This window comes from Rhinolophus hipposideros, assembly GCF_964194185.1.
Source record: "Rhinolophus hipposideros genome assembly, chromosome: 16".
Lineage (NCBI taxonomy): Eukaryota > Metazoa > Chordata > Mammalia > Chiroptera > Rhinolophidae > Rhinolophus > Rhinolophus hipposideros.
Genome location: NC_138062.1, coordinates 57732093 through 57743720, shown reverse-complemented (window position 1 = coordinate 57743720; position 11628 = coordinate 57732093). Strand labels below are relative to the sequence as shown.

Sequence of the window (11628 nt, the reverse complement as noted above, 5' to 3'; positions counted from 1 at the left end):
TAGGGCAGAACTTCCTTGGCCAGGGGAGTGAAGTGTGGCCCAGATCACACAGCACAGCCCCCTGGCGTCCTGCCTGTGGCTTCCACAGTGCCCCCTGGAGGCCCCCTTGGCCCTTTTCTCCAGAACTCTCATAATTGAAAGCAAATGTTCCTTCCAGAAGTTTACCATATCTGTGTTCATCTTCTGTGCGGGCTAATTTTATTAAAGTTCCCCAAAGAGAGAATTGTAAATTCATTAGCACGCATCTTGGACCAGACCCTCCTGTACGCCGGGTAAAAAAAGATTAGAAGTCAGCTGGGCCCAATGATAATGAAACAGAAGACGCTGAGACATAATTCTTAATTAAACCGTAATGAGATAAGAAGTTGTCGCCGGCTTGCGGGCCTGGCCCGAGTCGCCCGTGTTCTCATCATAGCGTTGTGATTTACGATTCTCCTCCCTCAAAGATGTAATTAGTTTTTTCTTTCCTCTTAAAAAAAAAAATCCTAAACATTATTTAGATTATTAAAAAAAATCCCACAAAACTCAGCAACCATTGGGGGTTGTTTTTATCCTAGTGGAATATTAACTTCAATTTAGGAAAATAGAGTGTGGGAGGAGGAGGAGGTTCCAGATGAGCAAATGGAGCATGAGTAGCAAGAGAGCATCCAGTTTTGTCCCAAGCCACCCCTTGGATTTGGTGCACCAGTGGCCTTTTTTCACCCAGCGCCATTGAAGGCTCTGCCACCTCCCTCAGAGCCTCCGAGCCGGCCTGGTTTGAGGCAAGTGTTGTATTGTGGCAGGTGTGGGGGGCCCGCGGTGCAGGAATATTTGGGGTCCAGTTGAGGTCAGTCTCTCAGGCACTGCACCTTGTGCTCAGGACAGGTTTGTGTCTCCTGGGCTTATTTGCTTGGCAAGTGACAGAAGCCACTTCCAGCTGTCTCAGAGGATATGAGGGGGGACTTACAGAATGGAAATAGGGGGACTGTTAGCTTTGACACATGGCTCTCTGCCCTCTCCCTCCTCTCATGTCACTTCCAGTTTCAAAGCTCCAGGAGAGAGTGACCCAGCCTAAACCCTGATCGCTCCCCATGCAGCTTGACATGGGACAAAGGGGGAGGACCAGTCCCTTCACCAAAAGAGGGTGCCATGACACCCCCAAAGCCACATACAGTGAGAGTCTCCCTAAAACAGAACCCAGGTGTGATTACACACAGGGCTTGGGCCCCAAGTGATGGCTGGCTGCCATGGGACTTACTGTAGATGAGGTGGGGGTGTGGGGGGAGAGGGTCTGGATCCCCACTAGGACATCTCATTCCTCTGAGGGTGTGCTCATCACTTCCAGCTGGACACCCTGCCTCAAGACAGGAGTAATCAAAACCACCCATGTTTGCTGAGCCCCTCTATGCATCTGACACTGTGGCCAAGCATAGTATCAGTCAGCTATTGCTGTGTAACAAGTAATCCTAAAAACATAACAGCTTGAAACAATGACATTTGTTATCTCACAGTTTCTGGGGGCCAGAACTCTGGGTGCAGTTTTGGTGGGTCCCCTACTTGAGGTTCTTGCAGATTATGATGAGGTTTTGGCCAGGGGCTGCGGCCTCATCTGAAGGCCAAACTGGGCAAGGATCTGCTCCCAAGCTCATTCCAGTGGCTGTTGACAGGATTCAGTCCTTGTGGCCTGTGGGACTGAGGGCCTCCGTTCCTTGCTGGCTGTTGGCTGGGGGCCACCCTCTGTTTCTCGTGACATGAGCAATCCATATGGCCATTGGCTTCATCACAGCAAGTGAAGAAAAGGGCCAGAGAGTGTGAACAAGACAGAAGTCCCAGACGTTTACAATCTAATCTTGGAAGTGACTTTTCATCACCTTTGTCTTGTTGTGTTTGTTTGAAGCAAGTCATCAGGTCCCACTCACCCTCAAGGGGTGGGGATCACACAAGGGCATGATCACCAGGAGGCAGAGATCAGGGGCCACATCACATGCTGTATTTGTCCTCTGTGCCCTGTATTGTTCACTGCTGTGCCCTCACACCTAGCACAGTACCTGGCACACATTAGGTGCTCAATTAACAGAAGTTTGTTAAGTCAGCAAGTGGTTGCTAGACTTCCAGATTCATTCACCCATCCATCCATCCATCCATTCATCCATCCATCCATCCATCCATTCATTTGCCTATTCAACAAATATTTACTGAACAACTACTCTGTGCCAGGCCTGTGCTGGGGACCTGGCAGTGACCAAGAGAGACCAGATCCCTGCCTTTGGGGACCTCATAATCTAGTAGATGTAAACCGATATTCAATAAATGACCATGCACCAAAATACAAAATCACAACTGTGATCAACTCAGAGAAGGAACAGGGAGTTACGAGGGTATTTGAAGGGAGCCTGACCTGAGCTGGGGAGGTCCATGAAGACTTCTGGAAGAAGTTTGAGCTGGGACCTGAAGGACAGGTGGGAGACGCAGAGCTGGACAGGGGAGCGTGGGGCTTACTGTAGATGAGGTGGGGGTGGGGGGTTCTAGGAAAAGGGAACAGTAAGAGGGGGCAGGAGGGAGGCTAGGAGTTCAGAGCTTGCTTTGGGAGGGGGCCCTGGAGAATTGAAAAGGTTTCCTAATTGAGATAATCTAAGTAGGTTTAAATTCACTATTTTAAAGTTATACAGTTCAGTGGTTTTTAGTATAAGAGTTCGCGAACTTGTCCTAGAAAAAGTGCTACTACATACCTCATTGCTGAATATCACTACAGTCACCTTCAAAGTACTCCCATTGGGAAGCTCTGCACCGACACCAGCACCTAGTCCACCCTCCAAAGCAATTCTGGAACTCTTTTTCTGGAATGGCCATCAGCACTGTCGTCGAATTACCCTGGATATCCTGAATGTCATCAAAATGTCTTCCTTTCAATGTTTCTTTTATCTTCAGGTAAAGAAAAAGTCATTGGGGGTCAGATCAGGTGAGTAGGGAGGGTGTTCCAACACAGGTATTTGTTTACCGGCTAAAAACTCCCTCACAGACAGTGCCCTGTGAGCTGGTGCATTGTCGTGATGCAAGGACCATGAATTGTTGGTGAAAAGTTCAGGTCGTCTAACTTTTTCATGCAGCCTTTTCAGCACTTCCAAATAGTAAACTTGGTTAATTGTTTGTCCAGTTGGTACAGATTCGTAATGAATAATCCCTCTGATATTAAACAAGTTTAACAACATCATTGCAACAAGTTTACGAACCTAATTGTCAGACCTTTGTATTCACAATATTGTATAACCATCCCCACTATCTAGTTCCAGAATATTCCATCATCCCAAAAAGAAACTCTGTCCTCATTAGCAGTCACTCCCCATCCCCTGGCCCCATCCTAACAACCACGAGCTCACCTGCTGTCTCTGTGGACGTGCCTGTTGTGGACATTTCACATAAGTGGAATCACACACTGTGTGGCCTGTGTGTCCGGCTTCTCTCATGAGCACCGTGTGTTCAAGGTCCATCCACGCTGTGGCGAGTGTCAGCACCTCCTCCTTTTCACAATGGAGTAACACTCCAGTGTGTGGATGGACCATGTATCCATTTGACACCATAGACATTTGGGTTGTTTACACATTTTGGCTATTGCAAATCATGCTGCTATAAACATTTGTATACAAGTTTTTGTGCAAACATGTTTTCAGCTCCTAGGAGTGGCATTGCTGGGTTATGTGATGATAATTCTACGTTTAACCTTTCAAGGAACTTCCAGGCTATTCCAAAGTGGCTGCAGCACTTTAAATCCTCACCAGTGGAGCATGAGGGCGCCGATTCCTCTTGTTATTGTGTTTATTAAGTTAGCCATCCTAGTGTGCTGAGAGTGGAGCTGCTCCTGGGCACTGGTTGGAGAAAGTCACTGCAGGGAGCTCAGACCCATTGATACAGTGAGTGAGCTCTGGGATAGTATGCAAGTCACAAGCAAGTGGCCCAGCCCTCTGCCGCCTTCCTGCCCGGTGTCCCACGTGATGGCTCCCAGGCTGGGAGGGAGGGGGTTAAGCCAACCCAGTCATCCCAGGACTGGGAACTGTCAGCGTCAGCAGGGTTGGCCATTCAGGAGGTTCATTCAGCCAGAGCCCCTTCCAAAAGGGCCAGAGCGGGAGGAGGCCAGGCTGCTGCTGGTGAACAAAGCTTGGAGATGGAGGCCTCCTGCCTTCCTTTGTAGGGTCCCCGTCTAAGGGGGGTTGCGGGGGTGGGGACAGCTTCGCCTGAAGCCCTCTGGCTGCAGCTCCCCATTGTCTGCCCTGATTGAAATGCAAAGAGAAAATTAGAATTCACCCGCTTCCTTCCCCCTCTTTCTTCTGGATTTTAATGAATTCAGTGGTTAGAGGCTGAGCAGGTGAAGAAAACAGCTTTTGAGATGTTTTCAAAAAGAACAATTTTCCATTCCCGGCTGGTCCTGGAGTTCAACTTCATTCAGCAGAATGTTGCCACAAAGTTGCGTGGTCTGGGCAGCTCTTTCTTGATTTCTGGCTGGTCCGCCAGGGTCCTCCATCAACTCACAGAGCTCCAGATGGTGTCTCTTGTGTATGAGAGTGAGCACCACGGAAATAAATACATGGGAGAAAATATTTGCAGAGGACGTATCTGATAAAAGACTATTATCCAAAATAAGACCAACTCTTAAGACTCAATGATAAGCTCACATCACACTCAACAGTGAGAAGCTGAAAACATTTCTTTTCCTGTAAGATCAGGGCCACCTTTTCATGTGGCCATCAGGTACGTGAAAGGTCCTCAGTGTCACAGGACAAGGGTGCCCATTCTCTCCATCTCTATCCAACGTAGTCCTGGAGTCCCAACCATAGCAATCGGGCAAGAAAAAGAAAGACATGCCATCCTGATTGGGAAGGAAGAAGTCAAATTGTCTGTTTGCAGATGACATGATATTATCCGTAGAAAAACCCTACAGACTCTACCAAAAAAATGTTAGAACTCATAAATGAATTCAGTGCCATTGCCGAATAAAAAATCAAAACCAGAAAGCAGGTGCATTTCTGTACACTAACAATGGACTATCTGAAAAAGAAGTTAAGAAAACATCCCATTTTGCAACAGCACCAAAAAACAAACAAAAAACCTTAAGAATAAATTTAATCAAGGAGATGAAAGATCTATACAGTGAAACTATAATCCACTGATGAAAAAAAATTGAAGAAGACACAAATAAGATATTCTGTGTTCGTGGATTAGAAGAATTCATATTGTTTAAATGTCCATATTACCCAAAGTAATCTATAGATTCAATTCGATCTCTATCAAAATTCCAATGGCGTGTTTTTTTTTTCAGAGAAATAGAAAACAATCCCAAAATTCATATGGAACCACAAAAGACCTTGAATAACCAAAGCAATCTTGAGAAAGAAGAACAAAACTGGAACTCACACTTCATGATTTCAAACTCTATTACGAAGCTGCAGTGATCAAGTGACTACGGTAACCAGCATAAAATCTGTCACATGGACCAATGGAGCAGAACAGAAAGCCCAGAAAAACATCCATACATTTATGGTCAACCGATCTTTGTCAAGAGTGTTTAGAACACATAATGGGGAGAGTCTCTTCAACAAACAGTATAGGGGACACTGGACAGCCACACACAGAATAGTGAACTTGGACACTTACTTATCTCACCCACATACAGAAATCAACTCAAAAATGGATTCAAGTCTTAAAGGGAAGACCTGAAACTATAAAATTCTAGAAGAAAACAGAGGAAACTTCTTAACATTGGTCTGGTGCTAAGACTTTTTTTCAACGTGATCCCAAAAGTGCAGGCAATAAAAGCAAAAAGAGACAACTGGGATTTCATCAAACTAAAAAGTTTCTGGGGGCGGCCGGATGGCTCAGTTGGTTAGAGCTCGAGCTCTGAACAACAGGGTTGCCGGTTCGATTCCCACATGGGATGGTGGGCTGCGCCCCCTGCAACTAAAGATTGAAAACGGTGACTGGACTTGGAGCTGAGCTGCGCCCTCCACAACTAGATTGAAGGACAATGACTTGGAGCTGATGGGTCCTGGAAAAACACACTGTTCCCAATATTCCCCAATAAAATTTTTTAAAAATAATAAAAGAAAAATAAAAAATAAAGTAAAAAGCTTCTACACTGCAAAGGAAACCATCAACAGAGTGAAGCAAGGACATATGGAATGGGAAAAGTATTTGCAAACAATACATCTGACAAGTAGTTAACATACAAAATATATGAACTCAACAACAAATAAACAACCAGATTTAAAAATGAGCAAATGACCTGAATGGACATTTCTCCAAAGACATACTGGTGGCCTACAGGTACAGGAAAAGATGCTCACCATCACCAATCATCAGGGAAATGCAAATCAGAACCATGATGAGCAATTGCCTCACCCCTGTCAGAATGGCTGTCATCAAAAAGACAAGAGACCCTTTTGGCTCTCCGATCAGCACCATGGTGCTCAGCAAGAATAAGTATCTTATTCTGATAAGGCGGCAAGAAGGGAGCCAAGAAAAAAGTGGTTGACCCACTTTCTAAGAAAGATTGGTATAATGTGAAAGCACCAGCTATGTTCAAAATAAGAAATATTGGGGAAAACACTAGTCACGAGAACTCAGTGCATCTGTGGTCTCAAGGGTCGTGTTTTTGAAGTGAGCCCAGCTGATCTGCAGAATGATGAAGTTGCATTTAGAAAATTCAGGTGAATTACTGAGGATGTTCTGGCACAAACTGCCTGCCTCCTGACCACGGCCTGGATCTTACCTGCGACAAAATGTGCTCCAGGGTCAAACAATGGCCGGCCATGATCGAAGCTCATGTTGATGTCAAGACTACCAATGGTGATTTGCTTCATCGAGTCTGTGTTGGTTTTACTAAACCATCAGATTCGGAAGACTTTCTTATGCTCAGCCTCAGCAGGTCGGCCAAATCCAGAAGAAGATGATGGAAATCAGGACCCGAGAGGTACAGACAAATGACTTGAAAGAAGTGGTCAATAAATTGATTCCTGACAGCACTGGAAACGACGTAGAAAAGGCTCGCCAATCTATGTATCCGCTCCATGATGTCCTTGTTAGAAAAGTCAAAATGCTGAAGAAGCCCAAGTGTGAACTGGGAAAATTCACGGAGCTAAACTCATGGAAGGTGGCAGTTCTGGGAAAGCTGCTCGGGAGGAGACAGGTGCTAAAATTTAACGAGTTGATGGATATGAGCCCCCAGTTCAAGAATCTGTTTAAAATTCAGACTTCTTATGGTGACAAATAAAACCCATTGGTGATTTTTTTTTTTTTTTTTAAAGACAAGAGATAGCAAGTGTTGGCGAGGATGCGGAGAAAAGGGAACCCTTGTGTGCTGTTGGTGGAACTGCAGATTGGTGCAGCCACTGTGGAAAACAGCACGGAGATGCCTCAAAAAATTAAAAGTAGAGCTGCCTTATGGTCCAGCAAGCCCACTTCTGGATACATATTTGAAGGAAATGAAATCATTCTCTTAAAGAGATATCAGCACCCCCATGTTCATTGCAGCTTTAGTCACAATAACTAAGACATGGGAACAAACTGTCATCGACAAATGAATACATTTTAAAAACGTGGTATATATATACAATGAAATGTTACTCAGCCTTAAAGAGAAAGGACATTCTGACACCTGCTACAACGTGGATGAATCTGGAGGATATGCTCAGTGAAACAAGTCAGAGAAAGACAAATACTGCAAGATCTCACTTGTATGTGGAATCGTAAAAAAAAAAACAACTCATGAAAGCAGAGAGTAGAGTGGTAGTTGCCAGGGCCTTGGGGTGGGGGCAGGGGTGAAATGGGAGGTGCTGGTCAAAAGGTACAAGCTTTCAGTTACGCAGGATGAATCAGGTCTGAAAATCCAATGGACAGTGTGGTGAATATAGTTAATAATTCTGTATTGTATAATTGAAATTTGCTAAGAGAGTAGATCTTAAGTGTTCTCACCACACACACACACACACACACACACACACGAAGGTAACTGTGTGAGGTGCTAGGTGTGTTAATGAGCTTGATTGGGGTGACCATTTCACAAAGTAACATGTATCGAAACACCACATTGCACACCCTAAATATATACAATCTTTATGTGTCAATCATACGTCAATAAAGCTGTGGGGGGAGAAGCAATGAGAAAACAAACAGCCAAACCCTGAACACCACCTCACCCAAGAAGATACACAGATGGCCCATAAGCATATAAAGCGGGCTCCACGTCATATGCTGTCAGGGAAATAAATACAAATTCAAACCACAGTGAGCTACCGCTACACATTTAGTGGAATGACCAATATCCGGAACAATGACAACCCCAAATGCTGGCAAGGATGTGGGGCCACAGGAACTGTCACTCACGGCTGGTGGGAATGCAAAATGGGGCAGCCACTTTGGGAGACAGTCTGGCGGTTTCTTACAAAACTAAGCATAGGCTCCAGCATCCATGCACCTTGGTATTTATTCAAAGGAGATGGAAACTTAAGTCCACACAAACACCTGCACATAAATGTTGATGGCAGCTTTACTCATAATTGCCAAAACCTGGAAGCAACCCAGGTGTCTTTCAGCAGGTGATGGAAAAACACACTGTGGGGCATCCAGACAATGGAATATTATTTGGCGCTAAAAAGAAATGAGCTCTCCAGCCGTGAAAAGACATAGAGGAACCTTAAATGAACGTTAAGTGAAAGAAGCCGATCTGAAAAGTCTACAAACTGTGTGACTCCAACTGTATGACATTCTGGAAAGGTAACTATGGAGATGGTGAAAGGATCAGTGGTTGTCAGCGCTTTCCAGAGGGACGGGGGATGAACAGGTGGGGCACAGCGTTTTTAGGGCAGTGAAACTACTCTGTACGACACTGGATACGTGTCATTACACGTTTGTCCAAACCCATGGAAGGTACGACACCAAGAGTGACCCCCAGTGTCAACTGCAGACTCTGGGTGATGATATGTCAGTGCAGGTTCATCGATTGTCACAAATGCACTGCTCTGCCGCCTGGTGTTAACAGTGGGGGAGGCGGTGCATGTGGGGGCGGGGGCACAGGGCAACTCTGTACCTTCTGCTGCATTTTGCTGTGAACCTAAAACTGCTCTAAAAAAATAAAATGTATTTATTTTAAAAAAATATATAAAGGGAACAGTTATATTCAAGTTTTCCTGCCCAAGGACTTGAATCCCAGACCTGATGTCCTTTTGAAAACATAGATTGGAGGACCCAGCAATCCCACTCAATGGCCGGCCCTTTCTCATGCTGCGTCCATCTTCTTATGGAATGCATCTTCCATAACATTCCGGGTCTTTCTCCAAGAATGCTCACATCAGCTTTGATCCTAAACTAGAAACAACCCAAATGCTCATTGGCAGTGGAATGGATAATTCTACCACAGAATATTAGGCAACAAGAGAGGGAATCTCATAACAGAAGTATCACGCAGCCACATGCGGGAATCTCTTTGCCATGACGTGGAATGAAAGAAGCCAGACCCCAAAGAGAAGGTGCTGCATGGTTTTCTTTCTATGAAGCTCAAGAACGGACAAGCCTAATTTATGGTGATGAAAATCAGAACAGGGGTTCTCCCTGGGGTGGGAACATTGATTACAAAAGGCGAGGGAACTTTCTGGAGGGGGTGTCTTAGTCCATTCGAGCTGCTGTAACACAATACCAGAGACTGGGGGGCTTGTGAATGACACACATTTATTTCCCACAGTTCTGGAGGCTGGAAGTCCAAGATCAGGGTGATGGCAGATTCGGTGTCTGCTGAGGGCCCTCTTCCTGGTTCATAGCTGGCAACTTTCAGGCATGTCCTCACGTGGCAGAAGGGGTGGGAGAGCTGTCTGGGGTCTCTTTTATCAGGGCACTAATCCCATTCGTGGAGGCTCCACCCTCGTGATATAATCAGCCCCCAAATCTCCACCTCCTAACACCATCACGTTGGGGTGTAGGATTTCAATATACAGTAGAGTTTGGAAGAACATAGTTTTCAACTACACAGGTTCACTTATTCGCAGATGTTTTCAATAAATACCATAAATATATTTTCTCTGCCATATGATTTTCTTAACATTTTCTTTAGCTTACTTTATTATAAATACAGTATATAATGCATATACAAAACATGTGTTCATCAACGCTTTATGTTATCAGTAAGGCGTCCAGTCAACCGTACGCTATTAGTAAAGTTTTTGAGGAGTCAAATGTGGTGCCCCAAACCCCAGCATTGTTCAAGGGTCAACTGTATAAATTTTTGGGGAGACACATTCAGAGCATAGCAGGCCGGAAGCGTTCTGTTATCTTGATCTGACTGGTAAATGGATGTGAAAATTCATCCCGCTATACACTTAATCTTTGGAGTTGGATGACATGTAAATTATACCTCAATTTTTTAAAGGTGAGGGGAGGTTAGCAAGGATTCGAGTGGTTATTAAGTAACACACAACTGAATCTTTTTGCCTGGGCCCAAGCAGAAGAATTTAGAATTTAGAATTAAACCAAAACATCTTCGTTTGTGATTCAGAGTAATTTTGTGCTGTTCCCTATGCCGACTGAGACCACCCCACTTTCTGTCAATTCTATATTTCCTATGCTCTGGTTCCCAAACTGGGGAAACCTTGTATATTAGTCTGCTCGGAGCGCTGTAGCAAAGTGCCACAGGCTGGGGGCTTAAACAAGAGACGTTTATCATCTCAGTGTCCTGGTGGCTGAAAGTCCAGAATCAAGGTGTGGGCAGGGCTGGTTTCTCCTTGGCGAGTAGATGCCGTCTTCTCCCCGTGCCGTGTCCTCACATGCTCTTCCATCTACGAGATTGTGTCCTGATCGCCTTTTATAAGGACGCCAGTCAGATTGGATCAGGATCCACCCTAAAGACCTCGTTTTAACTTATTCCCTCTGTAAAGACTCCCATCTCCAAAAGCAGTCACATTCTGAGGTCCTTGGGTTAAGACTTCAACGTAGGCATTTGGGGAACACAATTAGGCCCGTAAGACCTGGTTTAACTCAATGTAGAAGCAGAAGAAACATTCAGCTGGCTGGGCAAAATCCTGGGCAGGTTTCAGTTCCCGTCGTCAACTGTGGTCCGAAAATATTAAATGGAAAATTCCCGACATAATCAAGCCATAGGTTTTAAATGGTGCACCATTCTGAGTCCTCTGATAAAATCTGCTCCTTCCCGCCCAGGACATCTCTGTGCTGTGACACTTCCCACCCGTTATTCACCGAATAGCCGACCCGGTTATCAGATCAGCTGTCGTGGGATGACAACCTTGTGTTCAAGTTCGCCCTTCTTTTACGTAATGAATGCCACAGTCAAATAACTTGTGTAGAACAACTATAACGATACTGTAATTTTACTGTTATGTTAATCTCATACTGTGCCTAATTTATTTATTACACTCTATCATAGGTGTGTATTTATAGGAAAAAACAGTCCACGTAGGGTTGGGTACTATCCGTAGTTTCAGGCAGCCATCAGTGGTCTTGGGACTTATTCCCGCGGATAAGTGGGCACTACTATTGTTAGAGGACATGGCGCAAAAAAGCTGACACCCCACGGAGCTGGCTCAGGATGGGTCCTTCGTCTCCCAAAAATTCATCTGGTGGAGGAGTCTGCAAGTGGGCTCCAAGCAGAATTGC

At 45.0% G+C, this 11628-nt stretch overlaps 1 pseudogene across 1 annotated transcript; it reads left to right on the top strand.

Moving 5' to 3' along the window:
* The first annotated feature begins 6379 nt into the window (after positions 1-6379).
* LOC308509441 (small ribosomal subunit protein eS1-like) lies at positions 6380-7212 on the top strand (annotated as a pseudogene). Its single transcript has one exon. The product of its transcript is annotated as a small ribosomal subunit protein eS1-like (transcript).
* Positions 7213-11628: the final 4416 nt, after the last annotated feature.